The sequence below is a fragment of the Crocodylus siamensis genome, chromosome 3 (genome assembly GCF_052110815.1).
Source record: "Crocodylus siamensis isolate JL-2025a chromosome 3, ASM5211081v1, whole genome shotgun sequence".
NCBI classification, from domain to species: domain Eukaryota; kingdom Metazoa; phylum Chordata; order Crocodylia; family Crocodylidae; genus Crocodylus; species Crocodylus siamensis.
In genome coordinates this window covers 207,385,445-207,408,538 of record NC_143397.1, presented here as the reverse complement: position 1 = coordinate 207,408,538, position 23,094 = coordinate 207,385,445, and the positions used below count along the sequence as shown (strand labels likewise).

The following is a 23,094-nucleotide window of genomic DNA, read 5'->3' as shown; positions in this document are numbered from 1 at the left end:
AGAACCCTGGAATTCTATCTCTGTTCCAAGTCATATTTAATACTCACCTGGCAGTGCAGTTGGTTTGTTTAATCAATGCATTAGTAAGTTAGTCCAAATGTTGTTTATATTAACATGGTACGCTTTGTACCAGAGTCCATTTGAAACACCTGTGAACTTTCCTGCAAAGGCCAGAAAGAGGCCGAGTGGTATCTGATGAAACTTGGTAAAGAGTACTAAGAATGAACTTGCAAGTGATCTGTTGACTTCAGATGAATCTTATGTTTCAATTAGTTTTGCATTTTGAAATTTTAATCAAAGCACAAGCTAACTTATTTACATATAGTATCTTCATATTGTAAAGTAGGGTGAGATTCAGTACTCCTATAGATAGAAGTTACAAAACTTGGTGTTTAACTCTGCCAAGGTACTCCAGACTTGTTTGCCAAAGCTGAATTTTGAAAGTGACATGGTTGTAAAGTGGCTAAATCTTGTTGTTTTATATGACTTGTGCAGCCCCTTACATAAACTTGGACATGTTTTCACATTCAGTTTGTCTGGTCAAAAGACTTGCTATCTCAGTAATAATCTTCAAAGTGCATCTTTAGAATCACAAGGATACTTTAGTTTAAAAAAATCTGTCTAAAAATCTGTGTACAGGATGGATTGTATCCCACAGCAGCCATTCTCTAAAAGCAGAACTTTGTGTTGGAATACTGTGGAACCTTGAATGGAAGTTTCTTGGGACTTGAATGACATTTCTGAAGAAACAGCTGTTTTACTATGCAATTCAGCTCCTGAATTCCTTCGGTATAAATGAATAAAAAAACACTATGTTGAGATAACAAGGCTCCTGCATAATAAAGAACAATGTAGATTTAGTTAAATAAATGAAATGTAAGGTTTGAGAAAAACTCCTCTAAAGAAAAGCAGCGGTCGGACACTCTCATGCAGGAGATAAACAAGATTCTTATTTAGATTAATAGCTTTTGATCTTCCTGCACTCACCAGTACAATAACTTGTCTGCTGAAAGGCACACCTACTTGTCAAACTGGATGACTTCTGGATTGTAAACCTCCTTGACAATGTTGCTTTATCTAGCAGTTCTACATCTATTGCTTAAGGAAGCATAAGCTGTCAGTAAATTAATCTTGGCATGAACTTGAGAGGAAGGCTTGCAGGAAGGGAAGAATCAACCCAGAGGTACTAAAATTCAAGGCACCTTTTATCAAATTCAACTATAGTTGTAATATTAAGAATCTGACTACTTTGTACAAAAGAAAAATGCACCTTTGCCTCCTTCATCCCCCTCTGGCAAGCTTGAAAAGGATATTTAATTTGGGCTTTATTTTAAAAGACTAGAACAAAAATCTTAAAGGTTAGTCTTCAGTGAGTAAGAGGGTTTTAAAACTGTTTTGCTGATGATAGTGAAATTGCTGTATATGACCCACATTTCCCATTAATGGGGGTCAAGGTATTGTAGTGCCTTGACAGCCATTGTTTATAGTTATAGTTTTATCCAATGACCTGTGAAAATAAAAGGCATTTTGGTTGGCTAGATAGCCTTTATTGAATTTGTTTTAATTCTTTAAGTTAAAAAAATCTGCTGCAAAACTATTAATAAATCAATATGATTATTCAAATTAACTTTAAAATGCATTTATACATCTGTGTATATACATGCATGTTTTCCCTTTAAATGCAACTTGTAAAACCAAACACAGATTTGCAAAGGTTTGGTTTTTTTAAAACTAAATTTTGGATTACATGTGGCCTGCCAGTATTCCTTTAAAATTCTGCCCAATACATGTTCATTGTTGTATTAATACTGTGGACAATGGTGACTGTACAGGTGGAATATGTGTGATTCTTTTCTGAGATTCTTTGTGTTATTCTGGCAGCTTTCAATGCTTTGCCATGTTGCCAGTATCACCACAACTTCACTAAAAATGAATCTTGCGCAAGTTAGATTGAACTTCTACATGAACTCCTAGTAATATTTGAAGCTCTGTAGTTATCTTGTGACTTTCTGAACTCTAGAACTAGTGTACTAGTTTGTTTCGTGTTGGTAGTCCTGCCTTATAAGGTAGTAAAGTGTCTTTTACTGGTTAAGATGGCACTAACATTCCTAACACTAAAATTTCAGTCTCTGTGGTTTAGAGGCATTGATATCTATTATATTGTAAGACTACCTTTCTGACTTCACATTTCTGTGCTGGTTTGCATTATGTAGAGTAAGCAAGTTTTCCACTTCTTGGATTTTTTCCATCAGGTGATGTTTAAAAGTATCTTTCTAGTAATCCAGAGAGAGCTGTATTTTGTAAAGTAAGTTTCTGTTTGTTTTCCTTATTTTTTTGCAGCTCCACACAATCTAAGCATCTCCTTCTGGAACTAGCAGTTTAGGTCACATAATCTTAGGAGGTGATATGTAATTCTTATGTAAAATCAATGTGGAGGGAACTACTGCTAGCAAGAATAAGAGATCCCTCACTACTCATCAGTAGAGCATGTTTAACACTAGCTGATATTACTAGTAGGAGAACAAACTGCACTCTAAACCAGGAGCAGAAAGCCTTTTACATCAGTTGAACTGGCCACGTTTATGACTGAACAGAAACATGACGCACTTTTTTTTTTTTTTTTAAATTTATAAAGCTTTTCTTCATGAGTACTACTTGGGGTTAAACAAGTTGCATATATATTAGGAGGCGCATTAATGTAAATATTTGTTTAAATATGGAAAATCTGCTTTTTGCCCCCACACTTTAAATAGACATGATTCTAGAGCCTTTTGGTAGGCTAAGTTTATGAGCAGATAACCAGATTTTGATATAGGCATGTCTGGTGTCAAAATTTAAGTCCTACCTAGTGAGTTGTATTCTGTTTTGTTTTTATTTTTATTATCTTAAATAAAATCCAAATTTCACTGAAACCCTAGCACATGTCTAAACTGCTTCTATTACAGTTTTATGCATCTGAAGTGCAAACGTTGCATGGACAGGGAAACAAACAGTTAAGGGCTCTAGTCTATTGCAACTCTTCTTTCAGTGTTTCACCACCCAACTCCTTTGGTGTTTCCCCATCCAACTTTATTTTTGCAAGTTGCTGCCATTCATGGACAAGTAAAAATAAAAGGTACTAGAACAACAGAAACTAATCCTTTGAATAGGAAATAAAACCATTTTGCAGATAACTTGTTCTAACCTTTTTGTATATCTCTACAGAGTGTAGTAGGAAGCCAGGTATGGGGTAGCAGTGTAACATAAGGTGATAGTGAAAGACAGGATTACGTTGCAGTTAGCTGTGTTAGCCTGAAGTCAGGCAGAATAAGGTGGCACCTTACACACACATTCAGAGAGGCATGAGCTTTGGTTGGGTAACGAATTGCTAGCTACAAACTTCCAGATAGTGTTTGGGAGACTGAGAAGAATGTCTCTACTACTTCTGTTATATGTATAAACTGTCTCTGTACTTTAAAGTGCAAATTGTTTAGAATATTGCCATGAGCTAATTGAAAGGCTAAATAGTCTCTAAATGAAGAATATAACGGATCGGAAAGTAATGTTTAAACTGTTGTTGCCAAAAAAAAGCTTCCTAGTCTAGTCTTCTCTTGTTGTAAAAGAGAAATTTTGTAACTAGCAGCTTTAGTGCTTCTTCAAGCATAAACCCATCCTAAGCACTTCAGTAGCAAACCTGGTAAGATGGTGATTGTCACTAAGCCATACTGGTAAGAGCCCCAATGTAGGCCCATTTGTACTAGTATAAAGCACTGTCCCGGCGCAGGTTAGACCTGAGTCAGCAAAGTACTCTTACAAGCAGGGGAGCTGAAGGGGATTTTTTTTTCTCTAACTGCACCAATGTGGTAAGGTATATGGAGAAACACTTTAGTCATCGTTCCCCTCCCCAACATGTGAAACAAGTTCACTTTCTGCCTTAGGCAGATGAGTTTCTTTGGCAAGAGCAACATCCTCAAGTAATACAGCACTTCTTTAATCCTCTTCCTTTGTGCAGACCTCCTAGCTCAAGTCAGCCTCTCATCCCCTTTCACCAAGAAGAGAAGGTCCCAGATCCTTGGCTTATTTTGCTCTATTCTCCTTTGAGACACTTTGCTCTACTCCCCTTTGCTGAAAACTGACAAAATCTCCTGGATCAAAAACTCCTTTCCCCTACCACATCGTGGGCTAAAAACAGAATCCTTGAAAAAATATTGGGCTAAGAGTGCTGTCATGATAAAACAGAGCCAGCTGTGAATAAAGCCCTGGGCTGGGACAGTACAGAACATACCAAAGTATCAAAGTTTCTCTGAATTATGCTGGGTTCCTGGATGATGAAAAGCTGTCATTAAACTGTGCCATTGAGCTCTGTTCAGCTAGGCCTAGCTCTTATTGAGCACTGCTCAAAACTGTAATTTAGGTTATACTAGCTAAACCTGCCAGTCATTTTCAGCAATGTTCTAGGCTTGTTTTAAGAGCTCATTTTTGGTCTAATCTTGTGGCAGATTTTGCCATCTGGTCTGAGCTGCAAAGCCCCTCCTGGCTATCAAGTGTCTTAAGGTTTCCACCACTCACTTCTTTCCCCTGATGTTGGGAGGAAGTGGTGGTGGGGTTTGGAGAGGTGTGAGACCAGGTATGTTGGAGCAGCTAGTGCTGGAGTGACCCCTCTGGCTTATGTTAACAGGTTTCTGACCTCTGGTCAGCAAGCCTGTGACTGAATCATAAGTGGCATCGGGCCAGAATTACAACGCTGCTGAGCTTGCATCAAAACATCACATTGCTGCTTTTGCTTCATAGTGGTCCAAAGTTTACTTTGGGTGCATGTCTCACTTATCCTTTAGTAGCCTGCTATATGTAAACTCCAGCATGTGTGCGCACACAGACGATGGTGACATTAAACAGATTAAGCACTGGACTGAAAACATATAACTTTGGCCAAATTTGTCTGAGTTAGTTTCAACTTAATCTAAATTGGGGGCTGTAACTCTTTTAGAGCAGTGCGCACTGATGTACTTGGTACTTTGTGTGATTGGATCCTTTCTATCTAAAATGCCTCCAATTAAAAGTACTTTTAACTGAAAAATTTTCCCTCTTATCACTTAAGACAGCTTGAGTGTTCCTAGTTCAGAGAAGCAGGCTGAGTACCATGCTGTCTTGTTCCTCCATCACTGGAGGCATTCACCCCCATGCAGCCCCTACCCATTGCCACCAATTCCTCAACAGCTGCCTGTGGGTGAGGTTTTTTCCATGAGCTGCTCTTTCTTGGAACTCCTTTCGCACCGTGGTCCAGTGCGGCCATTATGGAGCATCCCGTGGGAGTCAACACATGGCTCTCTTTATCAAACCAGCTTTTTATTCCTCTCTTTATCAAACCAGCTTTTTTCAGGAATGGGACATCCTGGGGAGATGTCTAAAGGCACCTCATCTAAATTTAGAAGGTAACTGATACCACAGCTAAGCCCAGTTAATGTTGAGTTACAAACCAGGCTCCCAAACACGGTTCGTGCAAGAAGCTAGGGTTAAAAAAAAACTGATTACGAGCTCTCCTTGTACATTACCTGCTGAAATAAGGTGCTGATGATGGCTTAAAGCTTCTGAGAGATACTGCTGTCAAAATTAGTGTTGGGAGCCCTTAAAGCCAGTAAGCTATGAGTAGTAAATTGTGCAGCAAGTTCCCTGATGAGGCTGGCCTATTTCTAATTACTTTTTGACACTCTCTCCCTTGTTCCCTTTCTCACTTCTCTGCTAGCAAGACCTGGAAGTTTGACTTCTAATAAACCATTCAGGATAACAGGCTGTTTCTTAACGTGTCTTAAAAAATACTGTTGTCTTCATATAACAGTGTTTTCCTTTGGTCCTCTAAATTTTCTTTTCATTTATAAATCACAACCATATCCCTGTATCAGCTCTGCACATGAAGCTTAACTGCTATATCTAGCACAGGCCATCCAGTTAACATTATAACTTTATGTACTCAAGTTGTTAGCCAGATCCCCTGTTCCAAACTTCCATTCTGGTATGGTAATTCATATCTGATGCCATGCCTTGTACAGCAGCTGTTTTTTACAGGTAGTAGTACTTGATTCTTGTGGCAAGCCATGCTCTTTTTCAGAAGAACTACATTTTGTATGGTTTAGAACTGAAGAGTTCCTTCAAAAAAAAATCTGGCTTACTGCAGTTCTGGCTTTCTACTAGATATGCAAGTTCTCCAAACTGAAGTCTCATTTACAGAGGTCCTTGCTTTTAAAAAACGGACTCTTGCAACATTTGGCCACTTGTTGTGGGATCCAAAACGTGTCTTTATCCATTGATGGCTTTAGATACCTGCAAACATATAGCACTCTGCCAGATGAGGGAAATGTGACATCAGGGTTAATGTTCAGTCAAATACTTCACTTGGTTCTTCTTCATACTGTCTTACAGTGCAGAATGGTCATGTAAAGCAGGGCTGTCCAACTGCTAACATGCAGCCCACAGCCTCTTCCCACATGGCTCTCCTTTCTGGCTTCTGTTTTCTAGGGTGGCATAGTGGAAGGGGGTCTAGGGTAGTGTTGGTACTGCCTACGTGTTCCCAGGAGCAGGTGGATTGTGGGAAAGGAACTGGGCTATGGCACAGAAGTTGGACAGCCCTGGTATAAGGGATCCTCTAGCTGATTGGTTGGGAGGACCGAGGCAGTAGGGGTTGGAAGAGTGCATTTCTGACTCTGCTTACTAGTTAGTGCTTGCAGTGCTCTGATGAACTCCTTCCAACAGAGCTCTGCCTCTAAAGAGGGGTGGGTCTATTCTAGTTCTGAGGTATAGAAGAGATGGAAAAGAGCAGCAGATCCTTCTTGCACCAAAGTCACCAGTTAGCAGGCTGGTTAAGAGTGGTTCCTCTACGTATTTGCTGTGCTCTTGCTTTCAAAAGACTAATCATTTCCTCCCCGCCCCCCATATGTACAGCCTTTGGTCAGTGTGAACTGCAGATATGCTTGGCAGCATTTCTGTTTCCATAGCACCATTCACGCCCACACGAGATAAGCAGTGCAGAAGCTCCTTTTGAGTGGCTGAGTACTCAAAAATATGAGAACAATTGGATGAGTGAGGGTGATCCATCTCGACTGTTATAACTTCTTCACTGCTGGGTGTTAATGTGGCATAATGCAGCAGGTTTTTTTTGAAGGACTTGAATTTTCTGTAAGCATTAAAGTAAGTTCTTCATGAAGTTACCATGCAAAATATATATCTTCATATTTCCCCTCCCTTCTTCCCCCTTTCCTTAGAGAAACCTCTGAATGGTAGGAAGAGGTTGCACATACTCCTGGTACAGTTCTTAATAGTGAACTGCAAAGTTCATTTCAGAGAGAACAGAACAAGGGCAGACCTTCAGTGCCTGATATTCAAGTTGCTTTGAAAAGAAGCATGCTTCACACCTTGGTCTCTCAAACTTTATCTCCCTCTGTAAAACACTGGCTCTGCACTCATTCCTCCATTGCACTGTTTAGAGGGCTCTGATATGTGAGTAATGGATTAAAATATACTGCCAGCATGTCATTATCACAGATGGTTATTCTGGCTTCCCTTAGCACTTTCCCTCCTGGTCATAGTGTGTGCTTCTCAGCTGCACCCCTGGGAGACTCCTTGACCTCATGTGGCTGTATGTTGTCTGCTGGGCTCTCCTTAGGTCTGTTCCAGGATAGCATTTCTTCTAGCCCAGGGGTGGGCAATTATTTTGGGTGGAGGGCCCTTACTGAATTCTGGCAAGCCATCGAAGGCCATGTAACAGGCAGTCAGGGGCAGAGAAACATTACTTTTCTAAATTTTTAGGGGCTTCATGGGCCAAATAGAATGACCTGGTGGGCCACATTTTGCCCACCCCTGTTCTAGCCTCTGGCAGATTGCTGCTATAGATATTGGCTCTGCTGGCTATGGCTGTGACTGCTGCCTGGCCCTCCATATTTCCAGATGGTTTCCAAACTAGAGGTAGTGGGTGAATGCTTCCCTCCCCTACTACCAAATTGCTTATTCCAATTCTTCATGTTTTCACCTCATGTATTTGCTTCCTAGTGATGCTCTTAAGTGGAGATAATATTTTGGAACCTGGTCCTCATAGACTTAGCTACAGTTCTCTTCAGTTCAGCTAAGGGAAGGGCAGGCCGAAATTATCCAGTATGATCTTGGTATTTCAAGGAGGCCATATGGAAACATGGCATAGCCATTCAGGCCCTTTCAGTAGATCCGCTGCTTTGTGAAGACTGGAGAAGACTAGGGGTCTAAACTTGGTACAAGCCTGATCAGGGCCAGAATTCTAACTCCAGGACAGTGGTTCTCAATCTTGTTAGACTCGAGGCACCCTTTAGTAAAGTGTAGCTCAGTTTTCTATTAGTTTTTTAGATTACAACAAAAGAGAGCAGTTCTTTTTCTGTTGCAAAGAACTCAGACTACAACAGGGTAGGATGTTTTAACAGTGTGCATTCCTATTTGAAATCCTTGTTTATCTTTTATGAATCATGTTTAATACCTAACAGTGTTAGGTGCACCCTACAGCACCCTTGAAAGGATCTCAAGGCACCTCAGAGTGCTGCAACACCCTGGTTCAGAATCATTGCTCTAGGGTCTTAATAAATTGGATTGAGATTTGTATGCAGGATACATCCCAGGAAAGATGCAAACTTGGAGGGTAGGGATTCAAAGCCTTTACAATTTGGATGCATCCAAATTGGGTGGTTTGTGAGTTCTGTGCTGTTTCTGAAGAAAGATCTAGTTAAAGGGTGCTCATTTATTCTGACTTATGCTCTTCAGTTCATTCTTCTTAAAATAAAGAAGCTATTTAAAAAAACAAATTATTTTAAGCTGGAGCACTGTGCACAGATCCAAGACTCCAGAGCATTCGTATTTCAAAAGGTGTGTGTAGTGCGGTTCTCGGCCACATTAATAATTTGGTTTGCAGCTGGAAGGTTTAAGAAGTTTGGCCACTTCTAGTCTAGAAGATCCTTGTTATCACTTAATGCTCTTCTGTAAGGTGCTTGGACTAAAGCGATAAGGGCTGATAGAATAGTGGAACCAGAAGTTATGGAGTTGATACAGGAATTGCTGGATGAAATCCTGTATGCTGCACCATGAAGTAGGTCTGATTAAGCTATTGTAAAGCTAGAAAGGGTCATTGTGTTTTATGTCATAGAGAAGTAGGGCTGAAAGAGACTTCAGAGGTTATCTACGCCAACCCCCCTTCCTGAGGCTGGATCATCCCTATCAAAGCCATCTCATACAACCGTAATCTAAACTCTACTTATGACTACCCTTTATTGTCTTTCTGCACAGTAAATAAAGAAGTACTTTGGAAGGGAATGGTAACAGGTGCAGGTTGTTTGTTTTTGTCGGTTTTAACCTGTTGAAATTTGTTAGCATGACTCGCAAGAGCAAAATGTGACAAAAAGAGTGGTTTTCTTCTGCAATCCAGTGCTTTCCAATTTTAGCCACCAGTACTGCAGTTGATATCAAGCTTAAGACTGAAGGGAGAACAAAAACATGAGCTCAGCAGGCATGTATTCTATACAGAAGCTGCTTAAGTGATAAAGCACTGCCATGTTTCATAGCAACACATGCTGTTGCATATTGGTAGGTTCTTTATCTGGTTTAACTGCCCTAGAAAAAATCCTGGACTCTTCTTGGCTCTGCTAAAAATAGTGTAAGCAGCATAGAATTCAGTAGGATCCTCCACATGCCATGGATATAAGTGCTCAGAGGCTTGGCTGTACCTTACCAAAGAGCCACTAACTGCTAAGTTTATTTGGGAAGCACAGAGGCTTACCTTAATTATTTCCTGAAATTTTCTTTATGGCAATATCTTCTGAAGGCGAACTAATACAATTAAGTGTGTGTATTAAAATGTGCGTGGTGCTCTAGGTACAAATGAATATGGCAAATAATACTAAAATAATTCAATCAGGGGGCAACATTAAAGTGGTGACAAGGATAATAAAATTCCCCAATTGAAGAGGTGTTAATTGTTCCTGGTGCTTATGCTCGTATCTCTCTACCAGCTCACACTGTGTTCACTGTATCAAGTTCATAGGCAGACAAGGTTCTTTGGATAAATCTGATATTTTCTACCAGACCAAGCTACAGCATACTTCCCTGCATCAAGTTCTAGTTTGTTGACAAAACAATGCAGGAGTTAGACAGGATATTGAAAATAAAAAATGATAGTGACAGCTTCTGTGCCACTGTCCCTTGTACTTGTATCTTATTTGAATATCAGCATCAGATGTGTTCTAATAATTCTTGTGTAGTATATTTCTGTATCATGCCTATGCTGGAGGACAGATGAAAGAAATAACTTGCCTTTTCCCTTTTCATTCAGATTGGAATGACACAAGCAGGCCAATGTGCAAGGAAAGAAGTCAAGGACTCTATTACTCCAGGTTGCTAAATATTTTGGGGAGGGACTGGAGCATACTAGATTTCATGTATTAGATCACAGCTGGAGAGTAAAGTTCAAGGCTGCTCTAGCAGTCGTACTTTGAGGGAAGTTTGTATTTCCTGTGCTCCTTGGAATTCAAAATAACACCAATTGCTCATGCAGTGCATCCAGAAACAATAACTGTGGCTAGGGTAGGGGTGCTGCTGAGCACACTCCATGTACCCATTCCTGCTTGCAGTCACAAGGCCTGGAAATGTGTTGTGAACCCACACTGAGAGCATCCCTTGTAGTTGTTACAGAGACTTGACTACATTATCAAGAGCGCTGTTCCTGGGGACATCCCTGGAGCTGCTTTGCTGATATATTTTCAAGTTTGGTGCAAATAGCTACAGATAGGCATGGCATGCTTAAGTGTTTTTTTTTTCTTTGACAGTGCCATGGAAATGGTGATGACCTACCTTCTTAGTGAGTGTCCTCTGTCCAGGTCTTCTATCAGCACCACAAAAATGTTTGTAAGCACTTGGGAGTTCTAAGAAGTCTCAAGGGTAGCACAGGTAAAAGTGAAGATGCAAGTGGGCATGTTCTGTTGTCAGGCTGTGTCCTTCCAGCACTTAGATTTAATAGCTAGAACTGGCTCACAGATCCCATAAAGCAGAAGATTCTTTGTGAGGAAATGCAACCTGGTCCTGGACTATGCAGTCACCCTTCTTCCTGTCTGTGATACCATCTGCTGGTAGAGACTGGATTCTTAAGGCTGTACTAAATACTCCACAGGTTTCATCATGATCCATTCTCCCTTGTTTTGGCCAACTCTGGTATCGCAGACAGGAAGAAGGGTGACTGCATAGTCCAGGACCAGGATGCATTTCCTCTCAAAGAATCTTCTGCTTTATGGGATCTGTGAGCACCAGTGGAGGAAGGGCTGTTAGCTTCTTGTTTTCTTAACATAAGCAATAAGATAATCCCAAGAAAGTGAATTTTTTTACTTGGAAGATTTCAGAAGTCTTCCCCCTTCTTCTAGTGTAGATTTCTCAAGGCTGAACCGATGCTCTTGTGGCAGACTCCAGCAATGACTAACTTCTAAAGCAGCCCCCAAAGGTGACTTGCACTAGCACTTTCTTGGGATTATCTTATTGCTTATGTTAAGAAAACAAGAAAGCTAACAGCCCTTCCTCCGCTTCCTTTGTCACCTCTCAAATACTGTTTGGGAACCAGCTGGGACTTTGTGTCAAAACAGCCCTGTGAAAACGCTGCTTTGAGATGCTCTGTGGATTTTCCATAATGCTTACAAAGTTAGCAGTAGTTGAGAACAAGAATGAATATCCTTCAATAATTTCTAGGCTAGTTTGTGCTTTTTGGTGTTCAGTCAGCTGTTTTGTCTCGGATGGTAAGAGTTGGGGCAGGGATCTTCTCCATTGTTTAAATGCCATCTAGCAGACTTTAAGAATTTAAAGTGGATTGTGCCAAAAGTATTTATTAAAGCAAGCAACTAAATTTTTGGGTGAATAATTCCTCTAATTCTTGCTGGGGGCTCTGGGAATACTCAACATCAGGCTTCTTTGAAAACAATCCTGGAGGCTTATTCAAACTCTCCACAAAATTGCTATAGAAATGATGAAAGGGAACAAAACCAAACCATTGAATAGAGATGATTTTAAAATCTTGTGACAGGGTTGGTAGGTGCATGTGACAGCAATATCTCTGTAAGCTAACCCATTTGTTTAATTTCTTTTGCTAGTCTGACTTGAACTCAAGCATCATTTAACTGCAAGTGTTTCTTAATATTTGTTTTATTTCAAGTTTGTTTTCCTTGAGGAGTGCATGAGGTCACATGAAATACTTGGTGACTAATGAAAATTGCATATTGTTTAAACTCCCTGTGGAGTAATGCAGTGGGGGAAGACTGGTGGCACACCTGCCACAAAATAAGCCCTGCACCTTCCTCGAGTGCCACTTTTGATCCTTTTCCTCTGACTGATCTGTTGTTCTACTATCTGCTTCCTGCCCTAGCTACTACTGTTGCCTTCCCACTTTGCTACATACCGTGCAGAGGTTGCTGGTGCCACTTCCAGTATGCATGCTACAGTTTGTTTATCTTGGAGTAATATACTCTGCTTCTCTCCTACTTTCAAAGAACCAGCTTCTTTCAAAGGCTTAGTCCTGTTAGTGGCTTTCTGGTTTGCTCCCCCTATGAATCTATAGGGTGTGGAGGCTTTCAAGGGGAAATAGGGTGGAGATCTTAATTTAGCTTTATTTAGTACTTGTGGCTTTCAATATCTTGCCTCAAACACTTAAGTAAATAATGCAGTTTGCTGCACTGACAGATTTCATAGACATTAGGGCTGGAAGGGACCTCAGGAGATCATTGAGTCCAGCCCCCTGCCCAAAGGGCAGGAAGTCAGCTGGGGTCATAGGATCCCAGCAAGATAAGCATCCAATTTACTCTTGAAGGTGTTCAATGTAGGTGCTTGAACCACCTCCGCTGGCAGACTGTTCCAGACCTTGGGGGCTCGGACAGTAAAGAAATTCTTCTTTATGTCCAGCCTGAAACAGTCTTGCAGGAGTTTGTGACTATTCGACCTCATCATCCCTTGGGGCACTCTGGTGAACAAACGTTCCCCCAGATCCTGGTGGTCACCCCTGATAAACTTATAGGTGGCCATCAGATCACCCCTGAGCCTGCGCTTTTCCAGGCTAAAGAGTCCCATGGCTCTCAGCCTGTCATCATAAGATCTGTTTTCCTGACCTCTGATCATGCGCGTGGCTCTCCTCTGGACTCTCTCAAGCTTCTCCACATCCTTTTTAAATTGTGGAGCCCAAAACTAGACGCAGTACTCCAGCTGCAGCCTCACCAAGGCTGAGTACAAGGGGAGAATGACATCCTGGGATTTGCTCGAGGAGCATCTATGGATGCAAGCCAGCGTTTTGGTCGCTTTAGCTGCAGCATCGCATTGCAGGCTCATGTTCATCTTGTGGTCAATGATGACCCCCAAGTCTCTTTCTTCTGTAGTGCTAACCAACGCAGCACTGCCAAGCCTATAAGGATGCTGCAGGTTTTTCCTCCCAAGGTGGAGAACCTTGCATTTTTCGGTGTTAAACACCATCAGGTTCTCGTCTATCCATTTGCTGAGCTTGTCCGGGTCAGCCTGGATCACCCGCCTATCTTCTGGCGTGGATGCTTTGTCCCAAAGTTTGGTGTCATCGGCGAACTTGGCCAGTCCACTCCTGACTCCAATGTCCACATCATTAATGAAGATGTTGAACAGGATGGGTCCCAGGACAGAGCCTTGAGGGACCCCACTGGTCACAGGGCACCACGATGAGTGACTGCCATCAATTACAACCCTCTGGGTCCGACCACGAAGCCAGTTTCCCAGCCAGCAGATCGTGGTGGAGCCAAGGCCACAACTGGGGAGTCTGGCCAAGAAGTGATCATGGGATACCAGATCAAAGGCTTTTTTGAAGTCAAGATATATGACATCAATCTCTTCTCCCTTGTCCAGGTGATAGGTCACCTGGTCATAGAAGGAAATGAGATTGGTCAAACAAGACCTACCCGCAACAAACCCATGCTGGCTATCTCTTAGGATGTTAGCCTGGGCCAGTCCATCAAGGATGGCCTCCTTAATAAACTTTTCTAAGATCTTCCCCAGGATAGAAGTCAGGCTAATGGGCCTGTAGTTAGCCGGATCCACTCTCCTCCCTTTCTTGAAGATCGGTACCACATTGGCCTTCTTCCAGTCTTCGGGCACTACACCAGAGCGCCAGGAGTTTTCAAAGATCCGTGCCAGGGGCTGGGCTATGACGCTCGCCAGCTCCTTGCGTACCCTGGGGTGCAGATTGTCAGGGCCAGCTGACTTGAAGGTATCCAGCTTCTCAAGGTGTTCCATCATGAGGTCAGCATTGATGGAGGGTAGGGGATCCCCAACACCCGGATCTCCCTGTTCCATAGCAGGCATGGGTGTCCCATGTGACTGATGAAAGACTGACGCAAAGTACCTATTTAATAGGTTGGCTTTTTCCTGGGCGTCAGTTGTCAGTTGCCCCATCTAGTTTAGCAGGGGTCCAGCATTGCGCTTGCTTTTCCTCTGGCTCCCCACATATCTGAAAAAGGACTTTTTGTTGTCCTTGATGCTTGAAGCTAGTTGGAGTTCAGTTGCAGCCTTGGCTTTCCTGGTTTGCTCCCTGCAGGACCGGACCAGTGCAGAATAATTCTCCTTGGAGGTGAATCCCGTCCTCCATCCTTTGTAGGCTTTCCTTTTTAGCCGCAGGAGGTCCGCTAGGTCCGTAGAGAGCCAGGAGGGCTGCTGTGCCTTCTTGCTGCCTTTCCTCTGTGTTGGGATAGATTTAGCTTGTGCATTGAGGATCGCTTCCTTGAGAAGCAACCACTCTTCTTGAACTCCCATCTCCCTGGGGTCACGGTCCCTGAGGGCCTGACCGACAAGCCTCTTGAGCTTGACTTCAGAAAAGCCGACTTTGACAAGGACTTCTGTGTTGCTGACTGACTTGCCAGCTTTATGGCGGATGGTGAAGGTGATCAGCTCGTGGTCGCTGTCACCCAGCTTCCCATCGATCACTAGGTCGCCGATTAGGTCGTCCACCGTAGCCAGTACCAGGTTGAGCAGCGCTTTGCCTTTCGTTGGCCCATAGACTTCTTGAGTCAGGTAGAGGTCATCCACGCACGAGAGTTTGCAGGGACATGTAGCTTTCCTTCACATAGAGAGCTACACCCCCACCCCTTTTGTCAACACGATCCCTCCTGTACAGGGTATAGCCCTCTATACTCGTGGTCCAGTCATGGGTGGAGTCCCACCAGGTCTCCGTTATCCCAGTGACATCATAATTCTTTGCACTGAGCAGGAGGACAAGCTCCTCCTGCTTGTTACCCAGGCTCCTGGCATTAGTGTACAGGCAGGCAATTGTGCCCTTAGGGGTTCTTGCCTTGCCCGCAGATTGTGCCAGGGCTGGGGCAGGGGTGGGCTCCCTTAAGTGCTTTGGTCTGCTGGCTTTGCAAGGATTGCTCAGCGGGCCAGCAGTGGCAGTAGTCCCCCCCATCCCCCAGCGGGTGTAGTTTAAAGCCTGGTGGAGCAGGTCAGCCAGCCTGGCTGAGAAGAGCCTCCTCCCCAGGGGAGAGAGGTGGAGGCCATCTCTTCCCAGCAGCTCGCTGCCTCTCTCACCAAAGAGCGGGCTGTGGTCATGGAAGCCAAAGCCTTCCCGATGACACCAGCTCCGCAGTCTTTGGTTCACTGCGTGGATCCTCCTCTCCCTCCTCAGCCCACGGCCCGAGACTGGGAGGATCGACGAAAACACCACCTGAGCTCCCAGACCCCTAAGCTCCGCTCCCAACTCCCTGTAGCGCCTCATGACCTGGCTGGGGGTGCTCCGAGCCGTGTCATTGGTGCCCACGTGAATAAGGAGCATGGGGTAGTGGTCTGTGGGCCGGAGGAGCTGCGGGATCCTCTCCGCAATGTCTCGGATGCGGGCCCCCTGGAAGCAGCAGACTTCCCGGGCTAAGGGGTCGGGGCGGCAGATTGCCCCCTCAGTGCCCCGCAGGATGGAGTCTCCCACAACAAACACCTTTCGCTTTGTCTTGGGGAGAGTGGGGCCAGTAGCTGTGGTTGAGCCTGGGTTGCCTGTGGGAGCTGGCAACTGAGCAGGCTCTGCTGGGGCTGCAAGAGGTGCGAACCTGTTGCTAAGCTCCGGCGAGGGAGGGGCCTTGGTGCAGCGGGCCTTCAGGCCCTTGACCACCTTGGTCCGTGCCCCTTACTGGGCAGAGCGGGAGGTCCCAGAGTCCTCCTTAGTCGTGGAGGGAGACGGTGCTCTACCCTGCGGCTCCCGGGGGAGAAGGGCCTGGCAGTAGGAGTCTATCTCCTGCTCGCAGTCCCTGATGGTACGCAGTCTCTGGACTGTGGCCTGGAGCTCCTCCAGCTGGCGCACCAGAGACCCCAGCAGGGAGCAGACCCCGCAAGGGGAGGTGGCCATGCTCCCAGACCCCAGAGCCTGAAAAAGGGACAGGCAGCCCCCGCAGCCAAGAGCCAGGGGCTCCGTCTGGGTGGAGCCCGGAACCATGGGCTCCGTCTGGGTGGCTGTCTCTGAGGTGCCCAATGGGGGGGCCGCAGAGCCCGAGGGGATGTTGGCTGCAGTCTGTTTAAAAGTAGTATTTTAATAGGAACACAGTCCCTTTTTGAGTCATCTGCTATATTTAATGTAGAATAATGTTCTTATAGTTCTTATATTTAAACCTAACAAGAACTGGATGTGCTGGGGCATGTCTAAGGATGCCTAAGTAGCAGTTGGGGTACCTGGTGTCTGTAGCAACTTTTTGCAATCTCCATCTGCAGGATATTAAACACCCTGTGAATGAAACAAATGAGGAACGGAGTGTTAAACTTTACTTTGAGCTTTCTTGTGGGAAATGCTACTAGTACAGTTACCATTTATTTTTCCTGTGCTTAGGAAGGTGTCTCAAGATTTGGAGGAGGGAAGGATAGGAATACCTCACACAAGTGTAGTGCTCAGGAATGTTTCTGTGGGAGCGTGGCAGCAGCTGGGACCCTGTCCCTGCTACACTGCAACTTGTAGGTAACTTAAGAAAGCAGAGTTATGTAGACATGCGACACTGCAACTTCGGTGCAGTTTCTTGCTATTATAGCCCTTCAGGATGGCAAAGTTATTGTGCAATATTAACAGACATAACAGAATTCCAGCTGTTATATTGAGAGCGCTGTCTCACTAATATTGAGCTTGGGGTGGTAATGGCTTTGAAGGAGAGAAGAAATCAAGTGATTCCTTGGTTACAAACATTTGTTCAGCTATTAAGCAACTAAAGTTTAACCTTCTCCTGTGATGGATGATTGAATAAAGAATTTGAGGATACCAGACACACACATTATCTATAAATCATTATATGAACAACATGTGTGTAGAAGAGATGACAAAGATGTGCTTCTGGTGAATATGAACTTAATTTGTACCTGCTCTAACTATGTGGCTACCACTTAATCTTCTTTTAATGTTTGTTTTCCAGATGTAATCATAGGTACTTAGAGATTTGAATCCTCACTTTACTATGTAGTGCATATGGAGTCTGCAGCAGAGGTGGGGCAGGTGGTGCTTTGTCTTCATATATTGACAAAGTAGAAAATCTATATTTGAGAAGGAAAAAATGCCAGACTACTTGAGAGAAGCATTGAGTGTTCTGCAGAGGCCTTGCATTGAGGTTATAGTTCTCCCTCAGGACTCTGGAATAGTGAAGTCTGAAACCATCAATTTCAGAGGCTAGGGACAGAAGTTATACACCAGTTTAAGTGATCAGGAACTGGTTTAAACCTTTAACAGAACAGAAGCTCATTGCACATAACCCAGTTTCAAAATGGCTGAAATTGGTTTAAGATGAACCTGGTTGAATGTAGTATCAGACTGAACTGATTTGGGTCAAACTGCTTTATGGAACTTCTGTCCCAGACCCCTTCCTGGTTTAAGTTTAAATTGGAGTCCCCCAACATCTCGGCATGCTTTGTAGCCCTGGGCTGGGCTGAGCTGTCTGCTCCAGAGAGCGGGGCTGGCCCTGCCCCTCTGTGCTCTAGCCACAGGAGGGGTGGGGGCATGGCCAGACCCAGCCTGGCATTACCCCCTGAGGCAAAGGGGGCAGGGAGGGGGTTTATTCCTCCCCCCGCCCCCCGGGGGACTGCAGCCAAGATCTGCATGGCTGGGGTGGAGCAGCCTGTTGGGCATTCCCCACCTACACCTCGCTTTGCTGCTGGAGCGGCTGGGGGCATGGCCAGCCCCACCAGCAGCCTCAAGCAACTGGGGGATTTAGTGGGGTTTAATTCCCCACTCCTTTCCCCTATCCCACTGGCAGGGACCCCAGCTCAGGCCTGCCCAGCTTTTCCCGCTTCTGGCTCAGCATGGCATGCCCAGAGCACACCTCCCAGCCAGGGGCTGATCCTGCTGCACCTTTCCAGCTGCTGGGGCCAGGGCTTTGCTTGGGGCAGCCCAGGAGCAAAGGCCAGATTGTGGGGAAGGAGGGGAAGTAAAATGGCTCCAAGCCCAGGTGGGGACATGCACAGAGGGATCACAGCAGTGGTGGCTTCATCCTGGATGTGAACCCTGCAGACCAAAGGGACCCAAGCTGCTGGGGGTGGGGAAGGGGCTCAAGTGGCGTGGCTTGGCTTGGCTTGGCTCTGCCAGACTAGCACTGAGCCTGCAGCAGGGGGAACAGCTCCTGCTCTGCGGCCCCTTTAGCTTGCTGTAGAGTGACGCTTTGGTGGGCTCTTGCCCCTGCAGTTGCATGCATGTCATGGGCTTGCCCCCCAACCCTGAACACTACTATCTGCATTCCCCCAAGCCTCCAGGCACCAAGCTGCGTGCGCACTGCTGACTCTTCCCCTGTTTGGCAGCAGTGATTCAGCATGGCTCTGTGTACCAGGTTCAGGGCACTACCCCTGTGGCTTCCCTGCCACCACCGTCTGCCCACCTGGCAGGCAACATCTACTAGTATAGCCAGGACAGGCCCCCTGACATTGGTGGTGAGGTAGTGCCTGGTGCCTGGTACACAGGGCTATGCTGCACCACTGCCACCAGGTAGGGAAAAGTGAAGAGGGTGTGCCCAGCTTGGCACCCTGCAGTCTGGTGGATGCAGGGAACAGTGCTCAGGGATTAGGGGGTGAGTCCATGCTATGCACATTGCTGCACAGGTCAGGGTCAGCCCAGGTGCCACGCTCCAGTGGTGGAGTGGGGAAAAGCGGGGGCAGCTAAGTGGGGAGGAAACCAGGGCAGGGCTGTGCAATGTGGCAGGCCGTGGCTGCTGGGGAGCAGAGCGGAGTGGAGCTGGGCATGGTGCATGGCCAGGACCTGCTGGCGATTGGGGCAGGGCTGGGCCTGGCCTGGCCATGATCCTGCTCATTGGCTGGGTGCCGCTGCATCCAAACTGAGCTACACTGCTTCCCCACACTCCTGGCCTGTTCAAGCCCTTCTCTATAGGCCTGGCCCTACCCGAGTCTCCAGGCATCTCACCACACTTCACTCCCACTTACCTGTGGTGCTAATGTGTGTGCTCGGCCCTGTGGACCAGCAGCAGCAGTGGGACCTCTGTAAGCAGAGCAGCCTGTGATGGTTGCACCCTGGGACCAGTCCTGGGCCCTGGTCCCAGGGAGGCATGCAGCTCCAAGTGGGACATGCAGTGCCACCCTCGTGCCCTGCTCTAGGAGCCCCTGTGTGCTACCCCCCCCACCTGGGCTTTGGGCTGTTGCTCGCAATGCCCCCCCCTCCCCAATCTGGCCTTTGCTTCTGGGCTGCCCCAAATGAAACCCTAGCCCTGGAGGCTGGGAAGTTGCAGTGGGATCACCCCCTGGCTGGGAGGTCCTGGACCATGCTGAGCCACGAGCAGAGGGAAAAAAGCTGGCAGACCCTGGTTGGGGTCTCTTTAGGCCAGGGTGGGGGTTTAAACCCCTCCCCTGGACACACTCCCCCTCAGCAAAGTTTCTTTCCAGCCTGAAGGGAAGTGAGGGCTGCTCTAGTGCCCCTGGCTTTTAGCCTGAGCCACTGCAGGCATGTGGGTACATTTCCAGAATCAGAAGTGTGAATGTCTACTGATTTGCTTCTCCATTCAATCTGTGCAGGTTAGGCTGACCTGGAAAGACTGAATCAATTCAAGCTCAGGCTTTTTGAATGTCTGTACTTAGCAAGAATGGTTAGCCTGTGGTTACTTTCTGAAAAGTATAGAAATTCCCCCCAATAATTAGTGAATAGTTTCTAGGGAATCCTGGCAACTGTTTGGTTTTCCCTCAAGTAATTTTGGTGGCATAACTGGACTTGGGAGTAACCACCAATACAGGAGGATCTGACAGAACTGCAGGCTTGCTGGATGCTTCGGAATAGAGAGGCCCCAGCACTAAGACTTCAGTGAGGTTTTTCTGCCCTCTCCTGTAAACTTGAGTGGCAGTTTCCAGAACAAATGTAGGCTGGGTATCCAAACCCCTAGGACCCAGGTTTTTTGCTTAGAATCATGGTTAGGGCTGGAAGGAACCTCAGGAGGTCACATCTAGTCAACCCCCTGCTCAAAGCAGGACCATCCCCAACTAGATCATCCCAGCCAATGGATGTTTAATGGCATCTGTGCTTTTCTGTAAGTTTCTTGCATCGTTCTCTGTCTGTTAGATTTTTTTTCATAGTTGACTTGATTCCCAAGAGTGACTAAAGACTGCTTAGAAGTAAAAGGGCTGTTCTTCCAAATCCAATTGCTTAACTCCTGGGAGCTAGCAGTGCTTGAATACTTATAGAATGACCTGTTTGATGTGGATAAGGCTGTTACAAGCTTAGTCTCCACACTGGGGAACAATGGTAGAAAAAACTAGTTTCTTTACTCATTTAAAAAAAAAAAAAGGTGCTGTATTGGTAGAATACCATTAGGGGGAGCCAGGCTACCATTCCAGTACTATTTCTTCAGGTCTTCTAATGGTTAATATTATTTTTAAGTTTTTTAATGCTGTTTGCTTTTGCTACTACTAAAATGGGTAGCTCTTTATGCCTCCAGCTGAACAGACTCTGTTAAACTCCCTAGAACTGTTCTTATTTCTCTAATGTAGTTTCTTGATTCTGGTATAGTTGGGGTGCTTAGTTGGGTGTTTCTTTTCCTTATCCAGGGTAACTGAGTGGTAGGTGGAGTTCAAAGTGGCAGTAAGGATCCAGGAAGGTAGTGATTACTTGACAGGTGAAGAGAAAATCTGACCATAACTTTCCTCTGTGTATAACAGTGCACTGAACCTTTGAGTCTAAGCTGGAGGAGAATACATGGACTTCTCTGTGTCTAAAATCCAAATCCCTTGCCTGTTTTCCAAGGAGATTTAATGTGGGTGCAGCTCTGGAAATCCATACAAAGACCTGAACAAGGTGTATTAAAAAGGTGCAAACATTCCTTCATCCTTCCTGGAATAGCTGGTGTTGTGATAGTTTTGTTGTAGTTTCTCTCTGATTGAAATCCCAGTAAGTTGCACTGGTGCAACTGCTTATGCTGTCTGCGAGCCATTGCAATGGGGAGAGACTACATGGACGATATAGAGGTTTTTAATCTTTACTGAAATAGTTATTGTCCTAAGCTTCAAAAAGGGAATACAAAGCATGTTGGCATTCACCTAAGCTGTTGAGGATTAGAAAGGGCAGTTTGTATGAGCAAGGCTTGTTTGTACTGCTTTAGTCCTTTCCTGCAAAGTCACTCTGAAGACTAGTTTTGATGAACATGGACAAAAACTGAATAAAGTTTTGAGGATGACGGCCTGTTCCAATGCTGAACTCTGGTTCTTAATGTATGGGGATCCCTCTTAACAAAACTGGTAGTAACTAAACTACCAGCTCTGCTGCTGGAATATTATGCGCACACTTCTGCTTCTGTAAAATTAGATTTCACTATTGGGTTTAAGTACATTACGGATTTTGATCGCCTTGGTCATAACACAAATTCATGTCATGAAGGAAGTGCTACATCCTCTTGATTATTAAGCAATGCAAGCTAATTGGGATGAACTAAACTGCTACAGAGAAACTTAAACACTCAACAGGACACCAGCATTGCATGATGACTTCTCAAAACCACCCAGAATTCAATCTGTTAGATTTCTTCTGTGGTTTTTAACCAGAAGCTGGAAAATCCTGACCGGCTCTAGTAACAAGCTCATCATGTTGCTTCTTGTAGCTGTCTCTTGTCCAAATCTCATTACTTGGAACAAATTATATATTAACATAATGTTTACAGTAGAAAGTGCTGAGCATCCCATTGTTCTTAATGTTTTTGTATTGAAATAAAAATCGTTGATTTTCCTCAAAAGAAATCACAACAGTCCTGTAGTACAAGATGCTTGCCCGTGAGGCCTCAGCTAGTAAGGTATTGTGGAAGCTGTGAGATACTAGAATGCTTCATAGTGACAAAGTTTGATACTTGCTATAGTGTTTCTGCAGCAGGAAGCCTGGCCTGCAGCCAGAGCATGGCTCTGGCCAGTCAGGCTCTGGTTTTGGGTGGTGCATGCTGCCACCGTACTGCCTTGCTGGGTTTTTTTTGGCATGGGTATTTTTTTTACCACAGGATCTCCCAGGGTCAACCCCCATAAGCCTGCATGTGCATTGTGTGATGCCACAGGTGGGTCTGGAGCATCACATACCATATGTCCATGCTTGTCTGGATGTGCCCCATGGAGGCTGTCTTTACAGTCCTCACTGGATTTCAAAATCTGAAGCTTCAGTAGATTTGGGTGGGTTGGGTGTGTTCTGCCCTATCCTTGCTAGAACCAGCTGCTGTAGCTCTATAGACAAGTCTGTGGAAGGCTGTGTGTGTACAGGATATGAATGAAGGGAGGGTGTTGTTTATAAGGTGTGTGAGTACAAAGAGCAACGGGGCCAGAAGGCAAAAATACTTTCTTGAGAGAAGATGGTGCTCCACCTTCCTAAAATCTTGCTTTTGTAAAGGTTTTTCTTGTTTTTTAAGACTTTTTTTTTTACTTGACTTTTCAAGGCTTCTTAGTTTAAATTCAAAGTGATGCAATGCAACTTTTGGCTTAGACTGTCTATGTGATGTTAAGGTTTTAGCTGGTTTATGCTTTACAACTAAAAGAAAATTGGAATACTAAAAAAACAGGAAATTGAGGGAAATTGGGGAATAGTGAAAGAACAGACTGCTGTCTGTTAAAAGGTAGGAATTAAAGTGCTGGCTAAAGTCAGGATGACTTGCC

The 23,094-nt window shown here is 45.0% G+C and overlaps 1 protein-coding gene across 2 annotated transcripts in view; it reads left to right on the top strand.

Annotated features, from left to right (window-relative positions):
* Positions 1–23,094, top strand: part of TPD52 (tumor protein D52) — a 59,777-nt gene that overhangs the window by 1,809 nt on the left and 34,874 nt on the right. Inside the window, exon 1 of one of the 2 annotated variants that reach the window (XM_090040227.1) lies at positions 10,908–10,929. The exons of the other annotated variant lie outside the window; for it this stretch is intronic. The gene's annotated coding sequence lies outside the window, so the exon portion shown is untranslated. Of the gene's footprint in view, positions 1–10,907; positions 10,930–23,094 lie in introns of those variants that run through there. 2 annotated transcript variants of the gene reach the window in all.